General features: G+C 43.1%; 1 pseudogene; it reads left to right on the plus strand.

Annotated features, from left to right (window-relative positions):
* On the plus strand, window positions 1-25,417 carry LOC115523808 (annotated as a pseudogene).
* Window positions 25,418-27,632: the final 2,215 nt, after the last annotated feature.

Consider the following 27,632-nt stretch of genomic DNA (forward strand, 5'->3'; position numbering starts at 1 on the left):
ATGCTTCCATTACTCACAGTCCTTTGCCAAATTAGGTCAGTGTCCAGGGCACTGGCTCCTTATGTCACTTGGGCTTATGCCAAAATTTGGTGCAGATGCCTGAGCCTTAATGCGTCAAAGTGGAGACCTTTAAGCTGATGATTTAGCCATTACTATGGGGCCAAAGGGAATAACAGTGACTATTGAACAGAACCGGGAAAGTCCAAAATAACAGAAGATGGTGTGACTATTGCAAAGTCCATTGACTTAAAAGATAAATATAAAAATATTGGTGCTAAACTTGTTCAAGATGTTGCCACTAACACAAATGAAGAGGCTGAGGTTGGTACCACTACTCCTACTCATACTAGGACACTCTTTTGCCAAGGAAGGCTTTGAGAAGATTAGCAAAGATGCTAATCCCGTGGAAATCAGGAGAGATATGATGTTAGCTGTTGATGCTGTAATTGTTACGCTTAAGAAGCAGTATAAACCTGTGATAACCCCTGAAGAAATTGTTCAGATTGCTGCGATTTCTGCAACTGGAGACAAAGAAATTGACATTATTTCTTATGCAATAAAAATGGTTGAAAGGAAGGGTATCATCACAGTAAAGGATGGAAAAACACTGAAGGGTGAATTCGAAATTATTAAAGGCATGATGTTTGATTGAGGTTATACTTCTGTATACTTTATTAATACATCAACATGTCAGAAATGTGAATTCCAAGATGCCCATGTTCTACTGAGTGAAAAGAAAATTTCTATTGTCCTGTCCAGTGACCTGCTCTTGAAATTGCCAATGCTTACTGTAAGCCTTTAGTCATAACTGCTGATGATGTTGACGGAGAAGCTCTAAGTACACTGGTTTGAATAGGCTAAACGTTGGTCTTCAGGTTGCAGAAGTCAAAACACCAGGTTTGGGCAACAACAGAAAGAACTAGATTAAAGACGTGCCTATTGCTACTGGTGGTCTAATGTTGGGAGAAAGATTGACTATATCTTGAAGATGTTCAGCCTCATGACTTAGGAAAAGTTGGAGAGGTCATTGTGACCAGAGATGATGGCATGCTACCCAGTAATTCCACTACTGGGTATTTGCCCAAACAAAACAAAAACACTAATTCAAAAAGATATATGTATCCCCATGTTTACTGCACCATTATTTACAATAGCCATGATATGGAAGCAACCTAAGTGTCTGTTGATAAATGAATGGATAAAGAAGATATGATTTTATATATATATATAATATTATATAATATATATATATCACAGGTTAAGATCACCAAAACTAAATAAAACCAAAATTGGAATGGGGATGGGAGTGTGGAAATTATGCAAAAATAGCTTATGGTTTGATTTTTCAGAAATATTTACCCTATATTACAAAGGTGTTTCATATAGCTTGCATATCACAATATTCCACACACAATGGAATATTTCTTAACCATAAAAGGATGTGATCTTGCCATTTGTGGCAACGTGGATGGACCCAGAGGGCATTATGCTAAGTGAAATAAGTCAGACAGAGAAAGACAAATACTGTATGTTTCACTTATATAGAATCTAAGAAAACAAAGCAAATGAACAAACAAACAGAAAAAGCAGAAACAGACCCATAAATACAAAGAGCAGACTGATGATTGCCAGAAGGGAGGGGGTGGGGAAGATGGGCAAAATGGATGAAGGGGAGAGAGAGACACAGGCTTCCAATTGTGGAATAAATAAATCACAGGGATGAAAGGTACAGCCTAGGGAATATAGCCAATGATATTGTAATGATGTTGTATGTTGACTGGTAGCTATACTTTGGCGAGCATAGCATAGTATATAGAGTTGTTAAATGACTATGTTGTATACTAAAACCAATGTAACATTGTATGTCAATTACGCTTCAATAAACTAAATTTTTAAAAAGTAGATTCAGTGGTAAAGAAGAAAAAAAGGAGTTTCTGTTTGGGATGATGAAAAAGTTCTGGGGTGCCTGAGCGGCTCAGTTGATTAAGCATCCAACTTCAGCTCAGGTCATGATCTCATGGTTCATGGGTTTGAGCCCTGCGTCAGACTCTGTGGTGACAGCTCGGAGCCTGGAGCCTGTTTCGGATTCTGTGTCTCTGTCTCTCTTTGTCCCTACCCTGCTCGCATTCTCCCTCTTTCTCTCTCAAAGATAAATAAACATTAAAAAAAAAGTTCTGCAAATGGACAGTGGTGACGTTTGCACAACATTGTGAATGTACTTAATGCTACTGGTCTATACAACTCATAAAAGAGTAAATTTTATGTCATGTATATTTTACTACAATAAAATTATGCAAAAATAGCTTATGGTTTATTTTTCAGAAATATTTACCCTATATTACAAAGGTGTTTCATATAGCTTGCAATGGCTTACTGCCAGGAGTCCCTCCACACTCCCATCCCCGTTCCAATTTTGTTTTTATTTCGTTTTGGTGACCTTAACCTGCTTCACTCAGATTTTCTGCTGCATCAGTTAGAGGGTATTTTCTTCCACCGTATGAAATAGGAATAAAAACAGCCAAGGAATATCAATGCTTCCGGCTCAGGAAGTACCTTCTCATCTCCCCACTTACGTGATCACTGAAGACAATACTGAACTTGGCAATAAGTCACCTTAGCAGTCCCATTGACTTACCTCTTCAAAGACAAATATTTGGACCAAGTGAAAACTACCTGACCTCTTGTTTTTCCTTTAGTTTTTTCTTGCCTCTCTTGAGATGTTTTTGGCTTTCACTATTACTATAGCTGTATCATTGCAAAGGTAAAATGCAACTATTGAAAAAATGTTTAAATGTTTATGTCTAGACTGTCAAAAAGGCAGATACATGTTCTTTGACCTACTACTTCTAATACAGAAACCATGATGTAGTATGAGGGCATTAGGACCCGGGAGTCCTGGGGTCTACCTTTAACCAGCTGTGTGGGCATGGGCTTGCTGAGTCCCCTCTGCCTGTAATATGAGTGGGTTGGGTAGAGGACCCTAACGATTCTTTCACATTTAAAATGAGAAGAGAAAAGGTCCTGGAATGTCGAGTTGCCTGACAAAGATTCACTCTCCCCTCTCACCACAGAGAATATATCCTATTTTGTAACAAAGATATTCTTTATATGACATTTGAAAATCTTACCGATTTAAGTATCATTCATGTCAAAAGCCTTGATGTTTTAGAGTTCTATTTTTTCCTATGGTTGTTCTCTGTCAAGAGGAATTGGTTACATAGTTAGGGCCCAGGGCAAAATGAAAATGCAGGCCCCTTTCTCAAAAATTATGAAGAATTTCAAGACAGATGAAATAGAGCATCAAGCCATGTACAAGGCCTTTCAGAACATGACTGCACAGGTCACATGCTATCTGTCCATGCGTAAAAAGGCACCCCCCCCACACACTACTCCACCCCTGGGAAAATATTTAAGTTGACTGTGCACCTTAGGCACATGGAGCGGCTAGGTGTGTGGGTTGCATTTTTATACACAAAGTACACAAACAAGAAGTAAATCTTCCAAACTGCCATGTAGGTAGTCCCTCATGAGCGGGTTGTTGCAATTCGTCTCTGATGAGAGGCTGCACAATGAAGTGAGAAGTCTGCAAAAATAGCCAGATAAAAGACTCAGATTCTTCATTTGCCAAATATTTATTGAGCATCAAATAATGAACTTAGGCATGTGCTAAGCATTCCATAGTGCACAGATAAATCTGTTGCCCTGGGCCTTTCAGTCAATCTTCGATACCTTGGTTCTCTGGGTTGTTAGATGGGAACTAAGGAATCTCTTACCTAAAAACCTTTAGGAAGTATGGGCTCAAGAAATTCAAGTTGAAATATCAGTTATAGTTATTGCCTTGCAAAATTTTAAGGATGATATCAGCTTTAAAATGATGATGTTACCAAAAGTAGACAATGAATATAGACTTTAGGGTCTAAGGGTAGCTTGTGATATTTTTCCTTAGCTTTTTTTTTTCATCTGAACAACTTAATGGGAGATTCCATGTCCAGAAACCATAACCAGGTCCTCCAATGTCTACTATGAATTTATAGAATTTCATCCTCGAACTTCAAAGACATGAAAACCAATAACGAGGAACTTTCTTGCATACCTGGCTTTACACAATCGATGTGTTCCTTAAAAAAAAAAGTCAACTGAATTGTTGGAAACTGAATTATATTTGAAATGCTCTAAAGAACTTGGATATTAAAAGAAAACCTGCATTGAATCCTTTTGTACAACAAAGAATAATTTTTATAAAGCAAAAAATTACCCCTAATTTGCTTGATGTGAAAACTCAGGCTTAAGCACACAGTTTTGTGACTGTACAAATGGGAGCCCATTTAGACACACAATGGCTTCCCCTCTTCCTTTCAGCCCTGAGGATGTGCAGGTGGAAGGAAGAGGTAGGAAGGGTGGGAGGATGTCAGCATCCTTTACAAATGTTCACAATCCATTTCCTACTTGAATGAAGAGTATTTTCCTAAGCAAAGGAAGACAATAAGACTCAGAGCCTTCAATGAGATCAACACTGATGTGACAATGGGCGCACTTTTCAGGAAACACACTGTGAAGAATAACAACAAATATTTAAACTCAGAATTTTAGTCAACTGAGGTGAGGCAGTGTGGCGTGGGAATTCACAGGTCATCCACCCCATGGCTTTCAAATTGTAACAGGCTATGCTAGATTCAGCCAGGTATCTGTTGAGAGATACACAAATTCTGAGACCCCACTCTAAGAGGCAACAGATTCATCAGTCTGATTTTCTTCCCAAGTCATTCTGATTTCAATGCACACTTAGATTTCAGAACCACTGATTTACAAGCCTCACCTTAGAAAAGGGAGTTGGTAGAGATTCTCCTCCGATGCGTTGGATGTGGCTCTGTGCATGTGACGGTCCCTGCTTGTCTCACTCTTCTGCTTTGCTCTTAACCTCTTCTTCCGATCTCTTGGAAGCTGAGACAGGTAGACTTTTTCCTTTCTTTTTCTGTTTGGATGTCTTATCCCTCTTTATGATTTCATCTAAGTCTTAATGGCTGACAGAAGTATCTTGCCTACATTAGTAGAGAACCCTGTGAACATTGACTCCCAGGATCAGGAGAAGGATAATGTAAATAAGAACTAGAGGAATTTGAAAAATTAGTCTTTCTGAAAAATTAGCCAAGTTTTGTGACATTTTGTCCCCGTGTGGTTCCCCAGAAGAAGAACATGAGATAATGATTCAAGTGTACTTAGTTTATTTGGGGAATGACCCCAGGAAACACCAACATGGGAGTGAAGAATGTACATGTGTTGGGAAATGAAGTGAGGCACTAAAGAGAATATAATCAAGAAGTTACTGTTAAGGGAGCATAAGGCAAGCTGACAGGCCGCAAACACCCCTCCCCCCAGCCCCCACCATGGGATACGTGAGATATTCCTCGGAACTCCTGGGTGCCCAAAAACAAGGAAGGGGGAAAAAAACAAATTGTTAACTGATAGCGATCATAGTCCTGCAGGACCTAAGTCTCCATAGCTCCTCCGTAGTGATGTGGGAAACAAAGGCAGAAGGAAACGGCAGGTAAAATTAAATTTCCTTACAACCTGCAGCCCATTGACAAATACTTGAGGCTGGCAGAGTAAAAAGTTTCTCCAGGAGCTCCCTACTGTCTTAATGCTAATGCTTTGCTAGAGGGAAAAACAACCCTTAGCTTGACAATAACGAGGCCTCCACTATCCTGTGAGCCTTCTTCAGCAGATGAAAATCTCATTGGAAACTTCCCCTGGACTTTACCTCCCCCCAACTCCATAGTATACAACCAGTCTCTCCTCATGGTCCTGGGGCAGCTCTTCCTGCCCACAGCTTCCTGTCCCATGCTTCACTAAAATCACCTGTTTGCACCAAAGACGTCTTCAAGAATTCTTTCTCGGTCAATTGGCTCCAGACCCCACCTCACTATCACCCCCCAAAACTTCATCAGTCACTACCATGAGCAACTGGGGCTTAGACCCTCTAGGAACTCAAAGAGCCAGTGTAGAACGCTGTGTAGTAAAGAATTAACATTACCCAGGGGCGCCTGGGTGGCGCAGTCGGTTAAGCGTCCGACTTCAGCCAGGTCACGATCTCGCGGTCCGTGAGTTCGAGCCCCGCGTCGGGCTCTGGGCTGATGGCTCGGAGCCTGGAGCCTGTTTCCGATTCTGTGTCTCCCTCTCTCTCTGCCCCTCCCCCGTTCATGCTCTGTCTCTCTCTGTCCCCAAAGTAAATAAACGTTGAAAAAAAAAATTTTTTTTTTTAAAATAAAAAAAAGAATTAACATTACCCAGAGAGAAGTCTGGCCTTTGCCCTTGGCTACTGGAATGTCCTGCCTGAAAGAGTGTCCCTTTTTGCCGGGCAGCTTTGACCACCAAACAGTGTAACAGTATAATTTATGGTGGTATTAGGGCCAGATGGTATCAGTTTTGCCCCTAGGGCAACTAGAGACTAAAGGTCAGGTACACAAGCAGTATGTGACTGAGTCCCAATAAAAACTCAGGGGGCTTCCCTGGTTGACAATGTCCCACGTGTAGCATCACATATAGTAGCTGGGAGAAGTTAGTGCTTTCCATGACTCCACTGAGAGAGGACAACTGGAAGCCATATGCTTGAACCCTCCTGGACTCTGGCCTATGCATCTCTTTACTTGGCTGATTTTAATCTTGTTTCTTTTCTCCATAGTAAATTGTAACCGTGAGTATAACAGCATTCTGTAAACTCTGAGTCCTTCTGGTGAATTATTGTAACGTGGCTTTGGGAACCCCCAAACTTGCAAATCGTGTCAGAAGTGAGGGTGGTCTTGTGTGAATGTGCTCCCTCTAAAATTGCAGCTGGTTCTAACTCTTGTAAACATGCAACTCAGAGTTGCTCCATTCAAGAGGCGAGTGATACACACTGGCTGAAAGCCTCTTCTAGGCAGCGTTAATTCCCTGGCACTGCTGGTCTGGTACATGGGTAGCAAAATGGGCTCTAGGTGTGAGCAAGCCCTAGGCATAGAAACGCCCATGTTGGCGTTTGAAGTCAGCAGCAAGTACTGTGAGAGTAAGGGGATACGGGCGAGACACTGGCAGCATCTGTTGATTGTTCCTAATCTCTTCCCCCACAGTGTGGATAATGTGATGCCCTTAGGACAGGTGTCAGCAGCTTATGGCTTATGTCAAATTCAACCCACTGCCCGTTTTTGTAAATAGTGTTATTGGAACACTCATGTTTATTAGAAATAAACATTTATTGGAATAAATAGAAACACTTGTTTATTTATGCATTATCTTTGGCTGCTTTATGCTCTAATGTCAGAGTTGAGGAGTTAATAGCATACACTATGTGGTTGGTAAAGCCTAAAATATTTACCATCTGGCTTTTTACAGAAAAATTGCCAATCCCTGCTGTAAGACAAAGATTAGCAAAGGAAAAAAAAAAGCACATCAATAAATTTTAAAACTGGACCCTGTAGCACAGTGAACCAAGTGTCATGAGAAAGGTATAAACTAGGGGGAGCCAGCGCTCACTACCCTGACGGGAAGTCCATGAATGCGTCACTGAGGAGATAATGTCTGTGCTAGGTCTTAAAAGATGAGTAGAAAATTAGCACATGGGAGGGAAGAGATTTTAATAACGAAGGTATAGAGTTGTAAAGACATGAGGGCCTGCGGATACATGGAAAAATGAAGAAACTCCAACGCTTTTGCATGACTCCAGTGCAGACATTGAGTGGTGAGGTGGGGAAGGAGATGGGAAGGTCCACTGGTACTGGATTTTTAGTAGCATAAAATCCAAGCTCCTCAGCATGGCTGGGGACTGGGCTTCTGTTCTGCCTTCTTCCTCCTGCCCCTAAATAATAAAATAGGAAAGAAAATGGAAAGAAAAACTAATAAATCCATAACTGTGCTGGATAAAAACAAGGAACACTCTTGGTGAATCAGAAACTGTGAGAAATCCTCAACATGTAAAAGGCAAATGAGACAGGATCGAAGAAGGAATGATATCCTAAAAGTTCAACCAAGTAAAAAATGTATATCCGAGGAAATGGAGTTAATAGAGAAAACAGATATGGAAACCAATTTGACAATAAATTTCATATATTTTTAAAAAATAGAGAAAGCAGAGTAAATTTTTAAAGGGTGTTACACCCATTAAACAGAAACAAGTAGAATCTTGGAAATAAAATATATCAATTATTGACATTAAAAAAAAAAAAAGCAGTCATTAGCTAGCCTGAATAACAGAATGAATAGAATCAATGAATTGAGTTGAAAGATGGAATCAAGAAATTCTCCCTACTCCCAACATAAAAGGAGTAAGAATTGAAAGTATGAAAAAAGAGATAAAATGTGAAAGATGTATTCAAAATTTTAAATTTCATCTAATGAATAGGGTTTCTAGAAAGAGAAAATTAAGCTGTAAAAGGAAAACATTTCCTTACATAAACTATAAAATGATGAGATTTTAATATGATAAAAAGGGCCCACCAAGTATATAGCAGGGTTACCGAAATACACACACCCTCACATATAAATTTAGACAAATTGTAGTGAATTTTCAGAACACAAAAGAAGAAATCAAACCCTAAATCTTCCAGAGATATTACCTACAAGAGAATAATGATTATATTCATATCAGATTTCTTACGGGCCACCAGGGTCACAAGAAGGTGATGGAGTAACATCTTTGAAGTTGTAAAGGCACAGGATGCCAAACTCTCAAGTAAGTGTGGGATTGGAATGACACTTCAGGGACGTAAGCATTCGCTTTATCTGAAAGATGTACTGAAAGATGTATTCTTACATAAGGAAAAAAAATGAATCAAAGAGAAAGAAATCGGATACAAAAAAGCATTGGTGAGAAAAATCCTTAGTAAGATTTATCGTTAGACTAAATAATGATTGATGATAAACAAATTTGATAGAGGAAGTAAATCAGAAGATGAGAATGATATTAAGAAAGGAAAAACTATGCCAAATACTTTATCTTCTTAGGGCAAGGATATAGATAGTGAACCTAAAAATTATTAGGTAAATACAAGCTTAAGTGTGTGTGTTACAATTTCAGAATAATAACTAAGAAAATAGAGTACATCTAATAGACTATCAGAAAAGATAAAACAAAAAATGCAATCAGGTCAATAAAAGAATAGGGAAACAGAAACAACAAAAAATGTATGAGAAAGTGAAAACATAAAATAAGATAAAATGAACCCTAACATATCAGTAATCAAAACAATTGTGAATGGTTTGAATTCACCTGTTTAAAGATTAATAGCTTACTAAAGCCAGATAGATACTGTTTATAAGGGATACACTTAATATGACATGTGAAAGTTGGTAGTTAAGAAGGATAAGATTGACATATAATCCAATAGCAAAAGACCCCCCAAGTAACCCAATTTAAAAAATGGGTTTTTAAGGACCTGAATAGATATTTAAATATATTAAAGGCTAATAGGTACATGAAAAAATGTTCAACATCCACTAGTCATTAGGGAAATGCAATAATATGGTACAATAAGATGTCACCTCATACCTGTTAGAATAGCCATCATAAAAAAGATAAAAGACAACAAATGCTGGAGTGGATATGGATAAAGGGAACCTTGTGCATTGCAGACTGGGATTTCCACCATGAAAAACAGTATGGAGTTTTCTCAAAAAATTAAAAATAGAACTACTATATGGTCCAGCAGTTCCACTTCTGGGAACATTTCCAAAGGAAATGAAAACACTGTCAAAAAGATATCTTCACCTTCATGTTTATAGCAGCATTATTTACAATAGCTAAGACATGGAAACATCCTAAATGTTCATTAATGGATGAATGGATAAAGAAGTTGTTATATATAGAGAGAGCTATATAGATATCGATATATATTCCATTGTGTATACATATGTGTATATGTATATTTGTGTACCTATACATATTCCACTGTGTACTTATACATATTCCACTGTGTGGAATATTATTCAGCCATAAAAAGTGAGGAAATCCTACCCTTTGTAACAACACGGATGGATCTTGAAGGCATTATGCTAAGTGAAGTGAGTTAAAGAAAGACAAATACTTCATAGTCTCACTTGTATTTGGAGTCTTAAAAAAAAAAAAAGAAAACCCAAGCTCACAGAAAAAGAAAAATTGTCCACATTAAAAAACTATAGTGTGATAAAAGATGTTATAAAGAAAATTAAATTGCATGCTATTGACCTAAAAAATGCAGTTACATTGCAAAACAATGAATTGATATAGAGGTATATAAAAGTTACCAACCCAAGAAAAAAATCAATACAGCCCAATTAGAAATGGGGAACTATTAATAAACAGTTCATAGGAAAGGAAAGAAAAATCACCAATAAACATGTGACAACACTCAATCTCAAGAGTAATTGGGAAAATAAAAATTAAAGTAATGAAGAATTAGTCTTATCCAATCCAATTATTTAAATGTTATATGTTGATAAATATCCTAAATTAAAGTAGGTAAAGGAGAATTGCATCCTCTTGTAGATTGTTGTTGGGTGTGAATAATAATAGCTTTTTTAGAAATCTATTAGGTAGTATACTTTAAAATTTAAAAGAGCAGAAATCAATGAAATAAAAATTGACAAAGAATAGAATAAATTAACAAAACTAAAAGTTGGTTTCTTGAAAAGATCAACCCAACAGCTAGACAGATGAAGACAAAAAAAAAAAAAAAGAGGAGAGAACACAAGTTACCAATATCTGGAATGAAAGGAAGGATATTGCTACCGGTCCTACAAACACAAAAAGGATAATAAAAGAATATTAGCACTTTTATGCCAATGTATCCGACAAATCAGATAAAATGGAAAAATTCTTTCAAATTTCTTGACAAATACTAATGACCAAGGTGGACGTAAGATGTAAGAGAAAATTTGATTAGTCCTATAAAGTATAAAGAAATTGAAATAATCATTAAAAAAAAAAAAAAACCTGTGGCACACAAAGTTTTAGGCCCAGATAGTTTCATTCATGAATTGTACCAAACATATAAGAAATAACATCAATCTTATACAAACTCTGTCAAAAAATAGAGGAACAGGTAATACTTGCCAGATTATTTTGTGAGGCTAATTTAACCCTAATACCAAAATATCACAAAGGTATTCCCCCAAAAAATTTACAGGCCAATATCCCTCATGAATATAGATACATATTTCCTTAATTAAGTATTAGCAAATGGGGTCAAACATTACATTAAAAGAATAATGTATCATGACCAAGTAATGTTTATCTGAGGATTACCAGGTTGGTGTAACATTAAAGAAAATCAATCACTGCAATTCATCATATTAACAAAATAAAGACACGACCCATATGATCATCTGAATAGATGCAGATAAAGAATTTGCCAATAGTCATCATCTGTCTGTAATAACAACTCACAGAAAACCAGAAATAGAAGGATATTCCTCAACCTGATAAAACAATCTATTGAAAACCTATAGCTAACATCATGCTTAGTGGTAAAATTTTGACCATTTCCCACTAAAACTGGTAATGGGGCAAGAATGCCCACCTTGACCACTTCTATTCAACATTGTACTAGAGATGCTAGCCATTGAAGTAAGGCAAGAAAAAATAAGTAAAGGACATAATATTTGGAAAGAGGGGCATACAACTGTCATTTTCAGATGACATAAATTCAACAGGAGTCTATAAAATAACTATTGAACTCAGAAGTGAATTTAGTAAGATTAAATATACCAAAATGAAATACATTTTTGTGTGCCAGCAGCCAATAATTGGAAATGAAATTTTAGAAAATGAATTCCATTGTTTGAAAAAATATAAAAGTAAAATATTTAGGATAAACGTTAACAAAAGCTACACAAGAACTTTACACTGAACTGGAAAATATGCTGAGATAAATTTTAAAAGACCTAAATAACTGGTAAAATATATCATGTTAATTAATTGGAAAATCCAATACTGGTAAAATGCGAATTAGCCCTAAATTAGTCTTCAGATTTCTCTCCATTTTAAAAGCAGATGTTTTTAAAAAGAAATTAACAACTAGATTTTAAAATTTATATGCAAATGCAAATAACCTTGAATATCCAAAGCAAACCTGAGAAGAGATAGCAAAGCCACAAAACTTACAATCAAGACAGTCATACCGGTATAGAGGTCAGCAATTAGGTCAATGACACAGAACAATGAGCCCAGAAATACATTCAAGCTTATGAAGCTGCTTGATTTTTAACAAAGATGCTAAAATAATCCAATGTAGAGAGGATTTTTTTTTCAACAAATGGGGCAGGTTATCCATATGGGAAAAAAATAAAATTCTATTCTAATTCACTTTATACTTCAAAACTATCTCAAGACAGCTCCTAGACCTAAACATTGAAGCTAAAACCATAAGTTGTTTCTGAAAAAAAATGAAAGCATATCTTTATGAACTGGGGTAGGGATATGTTTCCTAGGTTACAGAAAGCAATAACCTTTTAAAAAATTGAAAAATTATATTTTATCAAAATTTAAAACATATCATGAAAAGACACTGTGAAGGAAGTAAATGGGCAAGCCACAAACCGAAGAAAATATTTGCAAAACATGTAACTGACAAAGGTCTGAGATTCTGCCTATATAAAGAAGTTTGAAACAAAACAAAACAAATGAATAAATAAAAAGCAGAATCAGACATATGAATACAGAGAAGAAACTGATAGTTACTAGAGGAGAAAGGGGTGGCGATGGACAAAATGAGTCAAGGGGTGTGAGAAGTACGGGCTTTGTTATGGCATGAGTGAGTCATGGGAGTAAAAGTCACAGCGGAAGGAATATAGTCAGTGATACTGTAATAGCAATTTATCAAGACAGATGGCAGCTACATGTGTGGTGAGCACAGCATAATGCATAAACTTGTTGAATCACTATGTTGTACACCTGAACTAATGTAACATTGTGTGTCAACTATACTCAAATAAGACAAACAAATAAATAAATTCCCCTAAGACACAGATACAATATAGTAAACACACACACACACACACACAGTTAATGTTGAAAACAATTGAAAGACAAATACTGGAGGAAAAGGGGCAGAAGACTTGAAGATGCCTTACAAAAGAAAATATAGGACTATCCAACAAGCACTTGAAAACGTTTGCTGTCAATTGCCATTAGAGAAATACAATTTAAAATCACAGTAAGATACCGCTATAGATCTCCCAAATCGGCTCAAATTAAAAAGAATGATAGTACTAAACGTTGGTGAGGATGTAGGATTCCATTCAAATGATGTTCAACAGGCAAAAGGGTGAAAAACAATTCAGGAAACTCAGTTGCTTCTTTGTGGGGGGATGGGAAGGGACCAGGAAGTGGAATGAGGAAACCTTAAAGGATGTTTATTTTCTATATTTTGATGGATCTCAGCGTGACAGGGGCATAACATCTGTCAAAACTCTGTGAACGTTCACTTAATATCCGAGTATTTTATTGTACATGAATTTTATGTAAAAAGAAATTAAGACTCTGAAAAGTATTTGACACTAGTCAACTCCATGCAAGTGGAAGCATTTAGAGGGAAGTGAACTGTTTTCTCAAATTGGAAACGCATCAGAAAACTAGTAGGACTGGTGGATTGATAGAGAAATGGGTTGGATGTATCATAAAACAAGTATACAAAAAATGCTAATGGTGGAATGGTAGATAGTGATATATTGGTACTCACTTAAACTTACTTTATCTTTGCTGGTTGTTTGCAAGTTTCATACGTAAGTATTAGAAAATAATAGATACACCCTTGATCCACTCCGTTTATGTCTAGTTTTTATCCCGGAGAAATACATTCCACGTGTGTGCCAAGAGGCCTGTGTAAGGGTAGCCACTGTACTATTTTTGTGATAGTAGAAAAAAATAAAAGGCAGGTGGGGGTGAGCGTGTCCATGGTTAAATATGCCATGGTATAGTCACACGGCAGAAAACTATGCAGAAGTTTAAAAAAGAACGAGGTAGATTTATACGTGCTGACATGAAAAGATCTCCGAGGAAGCCGAAAAAGACATTACAGAATATGTATGGCTTCCCCTTTACGGAAAACATTTAACATCCAGTTAACATGACATATGTATAAATATATATGTGTGTGTGTATAAATGATTAGAAAAAGGTCTAGAACATGAGTTAGCATATTTTTCTTTTATAAAGGGCCTAGTGGTAAATACTTGTGTTAATATTACTTCTGCTGTGGGGCACCTGGGTGCCTCAGGTGGTTAAGCATCGGACTCCTGGTTTCTGCTCAGGTCAGGATCTCATGGTTCCTGGGTTAGAGCCCCGTGTCAGGCTCTGTGCTGATAGTCAGAGCCTGCTTGGGATTCTCTGTCTCCCTCTCTCTCTATCCCTCCGCTGCTGTCTACCCCTCCCCCACTCATGATGCACGCGCTCTCTCTCTCTCTCTCTCTCTGTCTCTCAAAATAAACAAACATCTTGTTTAAAAATATTACTTCTGTTGTAAATACTTTCCCATCATAGTATAAAAGTAGCCACGGACAGTATATAAATGAATAAGCATGGCTGTCTTTCAATAAAACTTTATTTACAAAATCAGGTGGTAGGCCAGATTCAGCCTGTGGTCCATAACTTGTCGGCTCCTAATCTAGTGGTGCGATTCATTGCAGTGAAGGCCCTGATTCTTCATTACTTCTTGTGTCTGTACCCTTTGCTATGTGTCTTCGTTTCCCCATCCCTTTCTGTCTCTGACTTCAGTCATGTGATTTGCTTTGAATCCATGGGCTGTTGATAATTTTGATGCGACTGGAAGCTTGAGAGAGACCGGTGCCAGGGGGCTGGCTTGCTCCCAGGCCTCTTCCATTACTCAGAGAACATACCCAGGCTAGCCTGCTGGGGGAGGAGAGTCCAGTCTCCACAGTTCTCCCAGACGAGGCCATCCTAGATCGGCTGATAGGTGACCCCCTGACTTGTGGGCAAACCTGGTCAAAATGAGTAGGGCTGCCAAACTGACCACACTAGACATGAAGCGAGAAATGTCTGTTGCTGTCTCTGCCACCAGAATGTTGTTTTGGATGTTGGCTAACCAACACAGGAACAAAACGTGCCCAACTAACAACATCGATGATTTTTGAGGAAGGGAGGTGGAGGTGGCTTCTGCAATTGAGAAAGGAAAGAATCAGTTTTAAGAAAGAAAAGTTGTGTAGTGATGTTCTGGGATTCAGGGGAAAAAAAAAAAAGTTCCCACCAAGCTTCTTCGGAGGTTCAGGCACAGACACGATTAAAAAACCAAGCTCTATCCGCCACTTTTTTTCTTCTATCCTTAGTGTCTTTTAATTTTTTTATCGTCTGCCTATAAATACGTCCAAGTCTTTTGTATTCTAAAGAACCCTCTTGCCCTTGTACCAATGTTTTATTTAGCTCTCTTCTTCTTTTAAGACTTCGTGTTATAAGTAACAAAGGAAATAATGTATGCATATGCCAATAAAAGTTCAAACAGTACAGAAAAGCCCAAAATAAAAAATAAAAGCCTTTCCTGGCCATCACCTCTCCACTAATACTGCTCCTGGAACCAAGAACTTTAACATGATTCTGCTCTCATTTTTTTTTCCCAGTAGTTATCCACATTTCTTCTAAATAGCATTTCTTCTCTATAGGAGAGATCCAGCATTTGGCCAATGTATTCTAGTCCTCTGCCCTCACTCTGCCTTCACGCATATTGCGTCTTTTAAAACTTTTAGGTCTTTTGTTTTTATACTTTATACCTTTACATTGTATTCTCAAACATCTATTTCCCTTTCTAAACAGTGGTTTTTACATTTTTGTTAAAGTCATATGTCCACCCAGTTAAAAGCAATAGCCCAGTCTTTCCCACCTTCCGGTTCTACCTCATCCCCTTTCCAGAGGCAGATGGCTCACAGAGCACCTGGGGTCTACTGAAATGCAACTCCAATCGCTTCTCGGTCTTTTTGCTAAGATCGAGTGTACTGAAATGCAACTCCTGATGAGTAGGTCTACAGATGAGGCTGAGAACCCACATTTCCAGCAAGTTCCCAGGTGCCACTGCTGCCGCCAGCCCATGAGCCAAGTCCCGCCTCTGGGACATGGCCGGCATGCCCGGGAGGGTGAAGGGGCAGCCTCGGTCCTTTCCAAGCCTGGTTCTTCGTCTGGACCAATAGTCCCAAAGTCTTTATGCTCCTCAACCCCTGGCAAAAGAATCTTTATACAGAAACCTTCCTAGTGGGCTTGTTGGACCTACTAGAGTTCCCTGGGTGCCGAATAAGAACCAAAGCAACCCTTGTAACGTAAGGAAAACGTAGAGAAGCTATCTAGAGGCAGATGCTGTTCTGTTTCTGCTAAACGTCTTTCCTCTCCATCAATCAAATTCCCAGCTTCTACCATTAGGTCATGGTACCTAATTATATGCATAATTATAATAGGCATAAGACATTATATAATTATAGCATGTAAAAATCAAATATCTGGCACTTTCCCTTATGGTTTCCATCTGTATTCTGGAAAAATAAGTAAATAAGGACTTGGAATAGCTCTAATAGAAGTCGTACATTTGCACTGCTTTGGGTTCCCCCAGAAGCAGACCTTGCGATGAGACTCACGTACAAATAGCTTATTTGGGCAGTGAGACCAGGAAATTCCAGGAGGGCACTGGTGAAGCAAGATGCGGGAGTGAAGGCAGTCAATAAAGGATGTGGAGCGGCCAGGTTACCACTGGACGGCTCTGGAATGTTATTCCTTTGAGCAGCTCCCGGAATAAATGTAAAACATATGCCTCAGATCTGTCTCACCCGACGGCAAAGTTGCTGGAGTATCTGTGCAACCCTTCCTCGGGTGAGGGCTGCCCCTATGGGAAGTGAATTCCCTGGCACTCAGAGCCTGCTATGAAGCCAGCAGCGTGGGCACAAGGCAGCAGAGAGAGCCCCCGGGAAAAGCAAGGTGGAGGCCGGAGGCTGGAAGCCTGGCCAAGCCCCCAACCGCTTCAGGCAGTTCCCTTCAGAGGGGAGTCCTTCAGCCCCCTGTTTACCCTGAAGTCCTGAAGCCTGTTTATCCTCTCCTGGCCCTATCTGCACATTAGATGCTGCATATTAACAGCTTCAGAGAAGGACTGCAGCAGACCTGCACCTGACCGTGAGGTCAGCTGTCTCGCCAGCGTGAGAGGGGGCAGTGATCCAGGTGTCCTGGGACCAGGGCTTGGAGGGCAGCCCCAGGTGTGGGGACCCCTGGCCTGGAAGCCCCGGGGTCTCACACTGTGAAAGAATCAGATCTGTTCCTCCCTCTGTAGAATTGACCCTGTACCCTGATCATGGCTTTATTTCCCAGGAATATATGTCAAGGAGATAGATCTGTGGAGAAAAACTGTCCGGAGGGGCTATTTTCAAAGGAACTATTTTAAGGCTGTCCTTCCCGTCCACCACATCCTGACGTTTGGTATATTTAGCATCAGGCATAGACAGGGCTAATGGGTTTTTAGTTGCAAATCATTATCATTCAAACCACTGCAGTCTTTCTTTTTTTTTAATTGCAACTAAGTCACGCACACATGCACACAACACACATTAATAGCTACCTTATATTTATACACGAAAATGCTTCCAATAAAAGCAACTCTGTTTAAACTTACGAGCCTTTGCTATTGAACCCTTTATATTTGGGGGAGGGGCTAGCGCTGCAGGTTAGCGGGTATTGCCTTCACACTGTGCATGAAATGCACATGTATTTGGTCAAAGAAAAGAATGCACAAAAGGTGTTTTAAATTGACAGCCCAAGACAGGAGTAATTTAACATGCCATTCTTTGCCTCCCGCTCTGGTAGTTGCGGAGCACTGCTGATTTGCCTCACTGAATACAAATTTATATTGTCCCGTCCATTAATATGGTTCCTTTTCATCCCATGAATTAATCTCCTTTTGCCAGCACAATGAAGACTGTAGAGTAACGAGGTCCAATGTCAGTATCAAAACTGCAAGAGACTTGGGCTTTCTGATGGAGTCTCCTTCGGATGCAGCCCCACGAGCTTTGCTAATTGCCTGCAGATAACACAGGAGTCAGCAACCAAGAGCAGTGCCCACAGTTCGCCACAGTCCTGTGGCCACCACGCCAAGGCTCGACTTCCCACTCCCTCTGATGACGGATTTGGTGAATTTCCGGTCCTTGGCCTCTCTGTTCTGAGGTACTAACGCGGGCTTCAGATTCTCCACCGTCTTGGAAATTGCCTAGTATCACAGTCTGGACTGGGTTTCGAATGCTCCGCCCTAGGCTGGACCCACGTTCTCTGAGAGGAGACACTGTTCTTACAGGTTTCTGTATCCCTGCAGTGGCTTGCACAATGCCTGCCGTAGGGCGCTCAAACAATGCGGGCTGGAGTGCAGATGTAGTATGTAGGAGCACGTCACGGAACGTGGCAAGAGTGTAAGCGTACCACAAGGCGTGGTAGGAGTGTCTGTGCCACCAGAGTGTGGTAAGGATGTGTGTGAGCACGCCGTGGAGGGTAGTAGCCACACTGGGGCATGCAACCTGCATAGGGACAGGCCCCACCATCTTGACAAGATGGATCCATTTGAACAAGCATTTCCGTCAGCAGGATGATAGGCTGCTAATTACTGAGGCTTAAATGTGATAGCAGTGGTTCTCGTGGTGTGGTGTGGGAGCATCAGTAATATTACCGGAAACTGGTTAGGAATGAAAATTCTAGGGCCTCACCTAGACCCTAGAAACTCTGGGCAGTGAGGGTGGGGCCCAGCAATCTGGGTTTAGCATACCCTCTGGGTGATTCTAGCGCATGGCTCAGCTCCAGAGCCCCTGCACTAGAGCTTAAGAACTCAGGTTCCGGAGCCAGACTGCCCGGGGCTACAATCACAGCTGTTCAACCTTGAATAGATTCCTCGATGCCTCAGTTTCCTCATCTGAAAAGTGGGGACATCTTAGTTTGTGTTTCCCTGAAAGTAGACCCAGAGACAAAGATATGGGTCAAAGTTGTTCATTTGGGATATGATCCCGGGAAGGAGTAAGGAGAGTAAACAGGGAAAGAGGTCAAACTAGATCCCGAGTGGCACCGGGCAAATCCCACTGGGGATCTCCGAGACGGTGAGGGCTAAATGCCCCACATTTATGACTCTAATCAGCCCATCAGGAAGGTGATTCTGAGCTGTGTTCGACAAACTCCCTTTCTTCTCCCATTAAGAGTCACTTGCTGGGTGTCAATGCTCTGACATCTATCAGATGTCACAGAGTAAGACGGACAAGCGTAAGTGCCTCCTTCAGACCTCATGGAAGTGACCAGGCCTGGGTGAGGCGAGCGGCCACATGGTCTGCTAGCCCCACACGCTGGCTTACTGATTAGCCTCTGCCTGGCCTCCTTTGCAACCATTCACTTCGGCGCGACCCCAAAATGGCAAATACGTGGGCATTGCTTTCAGTCGGGTCCCCTAAGAGGCAGACCCCGAGACAAGAAATTCAAGTGCAAGTGGTTAATTTGGGAGGAGATCCAAGGAAGGCCCTCGAGGGGATTGGGGAAGTGAGTCAGGGTACAGAAGCGGGTTCCTACAGGGTGCTTTTCTCCACAGGTCTCCATGGAAGGCAACCAAGGCCTGGTTCCCGCTGGGGCCTCTGAGACACTCTTCAGGACGTACTCAGTCCTATTGCTCTTCAAGGGCTGCTTCCAGGGTCAGCAACTCTGCAGCATTTCTGGCCTCCACTGTCTACACACACAACATGCTCCCATGCCCCAAAATGCCCTCAGGCAGAGTTGCAAGTGCTCACTGGGTAGCTCGGGTGCAGAGGTGAGCGCTGTGCCCTCCAGGCCGGCACCCATCACTTCTGCTCCCTGTGTCAGGGACATTTGGGGCTGTGTGCAAACAGGAAATGCTGTAGGTGTCCCCAAGACTCTGGTACAGTTGTGTGTGGCTGTGGGCCCACTGAGCCTGAGGTGGGGCCCCTGGCAGCTATGGGGCCGCACTTGGACCTTCCCTCAAGAAAGGACTCGCCCTCAGCTAGGAGGATGCAGTGAGCCCAGGCCCCCCGTCTATTCACGCCCAGCTGACGACTGAGCATGGAGAGTGCTCTAGGGCCTGACCATCTGGCCCAGCACAGAACTCTTCTAATGGCCACTCTTTGCTCTGGAACACTCCTTTAGGTTGCCCAAAACTTGCCAACCAAGTTTAGGGCCAACCGAAACTTGCTGCTCAATCCTGCTTCTTCGATTTTGTTGCTCGCAGGTGTTACTTCTCGATAAGCGTTGCATGTATGCTCCCAAGTGGAGGTGGTGGAGGGACAAAGTTTAGCATCAGTGACTCTAAGTAAAGAGTACATGCGTGTTCCTTGTCCTAGTCTCGCGACTTTTCTCCACATGTGAAATTTTAAAAAGTTAAATTTGTGGGAAGAAAAACAATCCAGAAACTGGAAACCTCTTTGAACATCACTATCTCTGGCCTCCTGCAGTGGGCCTGGAAACAGGCTGCATTGTCTCCCGGGCAGTAGTGAGTACAAGTGAATTCTCTGCCTTCTGTGGAAGACTGAATGAGTGTTTCACCCTAGAGCAACAGATCAGCCTGGAAGTTCAGCTTAGGAGGCACAGGGGCGCCATCCCAACCCTGAAACAGTCCAATGGCAAGCCACTGTGCCCAGCACGGCCCCCCTGTTTGGGGTGGGGAGCTGTGCACATGGGCCGAGTGAGGGCCAACTAGACACAGAGCCTGGCCGGTGGCCAGAAAACCCTCCACGGTGAGTGGCTTGTGCAGAATTCAGGAACCAACTGGAGGAGAGGTCAGCCCAGAAAAGAACCAAAAAAAAAAAAAAAAAAAAAAAAAGATTTGTTGGATATCTTCTGAGAATCTTTAAACAATGAGAAAGTAAATCTCCTGGGAATAATGAGACTGTCAGTCAGCTCAGTTCTCTCCAGGGTAACCAGATGCCCCATTGTACGTGCTACAGTCCTTGTTGGTCCTTGTGTCCAAACTCAGAAGGGTCCTGGTTTGGACGCTCAGTGATGTGGTCACCGCGCTTCTCTCCCTTCTGGTCATTCTTGTCATTCGTTGGCCAGGTATCTGCTGTGGACCTGCTGAGCCAAGGCTGCGAGCTTCTTCATGACAGGAATGGCAGCACGGTTTCCCAGGCTCAAAGAGGAGGCCATGACCCTGTACTTTCCCAGGCTCAAAGAGGAGGCCATGACCCTGTACTTTTGTTGCCCATACGTGGCAGGGCAGAAAGAGCAGGGGGCTCCAGCCAGACAGGATGAGGTCCGGACAGATTCCAGTCCTGAAACTCAGCACTCCGGACCTGAGTCAATTGCCCTCCGTGACTCAGTTTCCCATCTATAGGATGGGAACATCCCATATTGCGTATCTTTCAGAAAGCCGTACGGAGGAGTTATAATGAATGGAAAGTGCCTGGTGGGCAATATGTTCCCAACAAAGGGTGTTTTTTTATTAGCAGGGGGCCTCCTCACGGGTCCTGCAGTTCAAGCCCCGCCCCCTGTGGCGTGGGCCACCTGCATGTGGCCCCTGCACCCACATCTTCCCCATCATAGCTCCTTTCTGCTTTGCCCGCAGGGCCCCGGGGAACCGGTAATGGCAGCTTCTGCACTGTGCCCGGCCCTGTGCCACCCCTCCCACTCATGGTCACAGCTAACCCCTGCAAGTGTCCTTTGAGACTGGTATTACCATTGTTGGGGACCGAAGGCAGGTCACCCCAGGACGGGCCACTTCTGCAAGAAGATTACTTTCGGTTAAAAAGCAATCAGGGGTGCCTGGGCGGCTCAGTTGGTTAAGCATCCGACTGCAGACTTTGGTTCAGGTCATGATCCCATAGTCATGGTCTCAGGGTCGTGAGATCAAGCCCCTCATCGGGCTCTGGGCTGACAGCATGGAGCGTGCTTCTGATTGTCTCTCTCCCCGCCCCCCCTTAAAATCAACAAACAAACATTTTTTTAAAAAAATAGCGGATTCTCAAAAAACTCTTTATGTCCCCTACAACTGCCTAAAAGTTTAGATAGAAGACCTGCTCCAGGAAGAGTGCCATCGCCATAGACAAGTTCATTGTATGAACTAGGTACGGTGGACAGGGGAGGAACCTGGCAAGGCCTGCTTTTTGGTTTTCGGTTTTTGGTTTTTGGTTTTTGGTTTTCTTAAGGCCTATTTGATCTGTCCTCTATGTCCCATTGTTTCCAAGTGGCCCAGCAAACATGTGTTTACCAAACATTTACTCTTTTTTTTTTTTTAATCTTCCTGTGAATTGTATTCCTTCTCTCTGAAGTTCCAGACCCTTGTCCCCTTCTCTTAGTTTGGGATGACATAACCACCTCATTGCACCTGTCTTTGGAATTTCGATGTCTGTGTGGATTCCCCGTACATATGCTATGAAATTTGATTTCCCCCGTTAACCTCCAGTCTCATGTCAATTTGCATCTTAGTCCAGCTAGAAGGACCTTGGAGGGGACAGGGATTCTTGCTCCCTGACCATTTCATAGGTGAAGAGACTGGGGCCCAGTGAGGGGTATGGGACTAGAGACCATTATCGTGTGCTACCATTCCTCCTAGGGCACTGTGTGGTTCAGACAAGTACAGCCAAGACTCACTACATACTTGGCCAGTCCCAATGCAAAGAAAATGTGGACGCTTTCATTCAAAAATTATTAACAACTTCTATATGGTGACAACAGAGGCTTAAACCAGTTCGGGGCCCTTTTAGTGTGGGGTCCCAAGCAACTGCATGGGTCACAGGCCCACAAAGCCGGTCCTGAGTATAGCCCTTGGACCAGTAGCTGGGGGGAGCAGGTGAGGCCTCAAGGGCAGGTGCAAGCACTCGAAAACATGATGCTTGCCATGTCGCTATGCGTGCCACATGGGGAGGGATTTTGCTTTCCTCCTGGTGGCAGAGGAAGAAGGAGGATGCCTGAGAGGTAAAGGAAAGTGTTGGGGCGCCTGGGTGGCGCAGTCGGTTAAGCGTCCGACTTCAGCCAGGTCACGATCTCGCGGTCCGTGAGTTCGAGCCCCGCGTCGGGCTCTGGGCTGATGGCTCGGAGCCTGGAGCCTGTTTCCGATTCTGTGTCCCCCTCTCTCTCTGCCCCTCGCCCGTTCATGCTCTGTCTCTCTCTGTCCCAAAAATAAATAAACGTTGAAAAAAAAAAAATTAAAAAAAAAAAATAAATAAAAAAAAAAAAAGGAAAGTGTTGACCACGTTCATTCGTGTCCTCAGGAGAATCTATTAAAACATTCGGCAACTGTAGAGACTGAGCAAAAGCAGAGGCAACCCTGAGAGGCATTGAGAACGCAAGGCTTGAGAATTCATAGAAATCATAGGGAGGGCTGCGGGCTTCCACAGGGACTGGGGGGCTGGAGCAAGTTTCCCGGCTGCATGTTGGGTGAGGTTCTGGGGCTCCAGACTGTGTCTACAGGACAGTAGGAGGGGCTCACTGGGGGCACCTCTGCTCCTCAGTCCTGTCATGTATCAGCCGGATATTGGGATTCCACATGGAATCTGCAGACTAGAGGGTCACGCTGCTCTCCGACCAACCACTGAGCAGTGGGTGGCTGCAGGCTTCCACAGGGACTGGGGGGCTGGAGCAAGTTTCCCGGCTGCATGTTGGGTGAGGTTCTGGGGCTCCAGACTGTATCTACAGGACAGTAGGAGGGGCTCACTGGGGGCACCTCTGCTCCTCAGTCCTGTCATGTATCAGCCGGATATTGGGATTCCACATGGAATCTGCAGACTAGAGGGTCACGCTGCTCTCCGACCAACCACTGAGCAGTGGGTGGCTGCGGGTGGAGGACTGTCCCCTGCACCACTTGCACAGGCGTCGGGCCGTTTCTTAGCGAGCAAGTCTGCAGTGTCTTTGGCTCAGCCCAAGGCCGGCTTCCTGAGTCACCCTGGCCTGACAGAAAAACACAGCCTCACGCTGCAGGTCTGCCTCCCTTCAGTGTCTGTGAGTCCAGCAGTATCACTGGAGAATCCTAACGGCAGGTAAGGTAAGCAGTGTCTCCGGCATGTCCTTGGAGTGGTGCGTATAATCCCTGTGAAGGTCTGCAAAGTTCATGGGCATCAGGCCTTTCGCTTTGCGGCTTTTATTCACACGTGAGAATCATCTCAAAGGCTTCAGGCCAGATCCAACTCATAACTGGTAGGTTATTTGGCCTGTACGGTGTTGAAAACTACGTAGGTATTGAAAAATCGGGGATTCCATATAAAATTTGGAATTTTAGGCTCCTCTTGAGAGAAGCTTTTGGCAACCCTGGCCATTTTCCTACACGTGGCTAAACTTACCTGGGGCAAATGCCGCAGCAGGTGCCTCCTGTACCTGACATCAGTCCTTCCCGCACTGTGGTCCCCACCCTACCCGCAGCACTTTATCATCATCATTTGCACTTGCACTTCCACTAGCGCTGTGCCAGGAATGCACCTGGCATCCCCACACATCTCCCACGGAGTTTCGGACCTCAGATGTCATTGGGCATATCTCTCATCTGAGCATGGGTTTCTGGCCAGGGCTTAGAACTATGTGAGTTCGCTTAATTTTAGAGTCAAACATTTAATCTTGCTTTCTTGCTTTCTGCCTTCGTTCCTTCGTTCCTTCCTTTCTTCTTCTTCTTCTACTTTTTTTGCTGTTGTTTCGGACTTTTGTGATGAGAGTGCATGCTATGAGTATGGGTACTTAAGTCTAGACTTCTGCTGGGTCAAAGGGCTTAGGCTTTGCTCGCACTTTTCGTGGATCTTCCCAAGGGCTACCCGAGCCCATTCCCGGGGCTTTGAATCTTTGGGTCCCCATTCTGTCTCTCGCTCTCTCTCTCTCTGCAACGTGAATACAGGAAAAGTCCTGTGTGGTGGATTATCTCATTAGCAACGCCCTCATAGGAGAAGAGTCAATGGATGCTAAGCATGTCAGTAATTACGTTTTTGGTTCGAGGCCAGAGCCCTCTCTCCCTCCTCGGCGGCTTGCCAGCTCCAGGGAGAGACCACAGGCTTCGACAGCCCTGCCTAGAGAGCTGGGAGCCCCAGCCTGCCACTCTAGAGAAGTGAGCTATTTCTGAGTGTGTATGTGGGAAGGGTGGGAAGGCGGAAAGAAAAGTGAGAAAATGTATGTAAGCAAATATTTCAAGGGAAAGAGGGGGAAGTCATCCTGAGACAGCCTTGTAAAATAATTGACGAGATCCTGCCAGAATGAACAGCAGGCCCCGTGTCCCTTTGTAGCCCGGGAGACATCACTGACTGCCAGCTGCAGTGTCAGTGCCGCCTGGAAGTCCTCGGGAAAATGAAGCCCGTCTCCGTTCCCTCGGCACCCGCCTGGGACTGCACGTGGCCTGAGCCGCAGAGACGACTGTGCTCTACTCCGCTGCAGTTTCCCGGGACCGTGCCTGGAATGTGGAGGGGATATGGCAATGCCAAAGCGACTTCGGTGTGGTTTGCTTCCGGGAGCAGTGACGAGGACAAGAGAGGCGGGAAGGAGTGAATTTCATTCTTTAATATGAAAGAAAAACAACCAGAGAAGCTTGCGGCTGAACAACAATCCTTTCTTCCCACCAACCCTTTCCCTGTCTATGCACTCAGCAGATTCGAAAACTAGCCCCCTGCCCGCCCTCCCTCCTCCACCTTGAAGGGGCAAATTGAAAAGGTAACCAAGGAGATTCTGAGTGAAGAGTGAAGAAATAGAACAGAGATGTGAGAACATCATGACGGAACTGAATCGGCTGCTTATTGGAGACAAATGTCCACGAGTGACTCAGACCAAGTGAAACTGCACCAAAATTTCAAGATTCTTCCAACGTGCAGGCTTTTCTTTGTTTCGGTAGTTTGGGGAAGTATATAAATCTGCTTCTCATTTATGTTTCTGATTCATGCTCCACTTAAGAGAGCTTGGATTTGATTCCTTTTGGATGCAGCAAGCTACCTTTCCCCCCGCCCCGGGTTTGGTTCTCAGTTTAAAAGACCCAGGCACATGTAAGCAGTAGCTCAGAAACACACATTGCAACCTGGAAAGCTCAATAGAGCCAGATAGTCTTCTGTTGATTAGAATCATTAAGATCTCAGAATCTAATGGATGGGAAGGACGAAAGGGATCTTACTTCACCCACAGGAAACCGAGAGAAAGCAGTTGGGGAACCCGTCTTTTATGATAAGCTGGGAACCAGCAGTGTCAATGCCAAGATCACATAATGAGCCTTGCTTTCCGGGGACTTGGGTGTGTTTCCTGGGGTCGGCTATTCAGGTGGGGCAGGTGTGCTGTTTCTCCCAGCGGTGGATGCTGCTGGTGGTCCACTCAGATGCCTTCACAGAGCAAGTGTACCTGTCCCCGCCTGCTGTGAGTGTTGGCTGCCAGCGGGACACAGCTGCCCCCTCCCACAGGAACAGGAGCCACCCCCACCTCCACATTCCTCAAGATTACAAGCCACCCTGACACCCACAAACCCGGCCAATGACTGAATCACGTGAGATTTTAAAGGTCAGCCCTGGGACGCCTGGGTGGCTCAGTCGGTTAAGTGAACTTCGACTTCGACTTGGGCTCAGGTCAAGATGTCCCCCCATTGGGCTCTCTGCTGACAGCTCAGGGCCTGGAGCCTGCTTTGTATTCTGTGTGTGTGTGTGTGTGTGTGTGTGTGTCTCTCTCTACCCCTTTCCCCCCCCCCCACTCTTTCAATAAATAAAAAATAAATAAATAAACATTAAAGGTCAGCCCCTTTCCCTCAAGGGGGACAACTCCGGTGCAATTCATGCTCTGGAGCTCCCAGGGGGACAGGCTGAGCTAACCACATTCTTGTTCAGCCCCTCCCCCTGCTCGCCTCAGCTCCCCGGGAGCACTCCCAAACAAGAACCCTGGGGCAGGTTCTGCTTTCTTCCGAGAACTTTTTAGCTCAGATGCCTACTGTCTTCTGAAGGAAGTTCTCTCCAGTCCAGAGTGCTCTGCTGAACTTCTGTCCAACATCCTTGTCCAAGCTCCAGGTGAGTAAATGTTTCCAGTTAACTAACAAGAAAAATACAAAGTCAAAACAACGCTGGATTTCTTTCTCAGCTTAAAAGAATTCCTTTTCGAGTAATACTTCCTTTTTTTTTTTAAGTTTATTTATTTGAGAGCACTTGCACAGGGAGGGGCAGGGGATGAGGGGGGAGGGGCAGAGAGAGAGGGAGAAAGGAGAATCCCAAGCAGGGATCCCAAGGCAGAATCATGACCTGAGCCAAAATCAAGAGTCAAAGGCTTAACCATCTGAGCCACCCAGGCACTCTTCGAGTAATACTTCCAACCCTCCTCTGTTGTATCCTAAAATGCAAAAGAAAAACAAAACAATAGAAAATGTCTCAACCCAGCAATTCTATTAACCGTGCTTACACAGCTCTTTCTCTTTCCCTCCGCCACCCCAAACTGCTCTTTATCTCCTCCTTACATAGTTTCCACACTGCTGGAAAGACCATCAGATCTAGAAGGAAAATCAGCAAAACCGTACAGCTTTGTTGTAACAAGATGGCACTTCCTTCCTGGACATCCATGTTTAAGCTCTTTGTCATTTGTATGATGGTGCTTGGGAGGCGATTCCCTGTTGGGGATCCATCCTGTTCTTGGAATTTTTATGTGGGTGGGAAGGACCTTGAGGACATAGTGACCATTTGCTGAGCGGAGTGTGGAGCTGTACTACACAACATCAGTGGCTTAGACCGTTGGTCAGAGTGACAGA

This window comes from Lynx canadensis, chromosome C2 (assembly GCF_007474595.2).
Source record: "Lynx canadensis isolate LIC74 chromosome C2, mLynCan4.pri.v2, whole genome shotgun sequence".
Lineage (NCBI taxonomy): Eukaryota > Metazoa > Chordata > Mammalia > Carnivora > Felidae > Lynx > Lynx canadensis.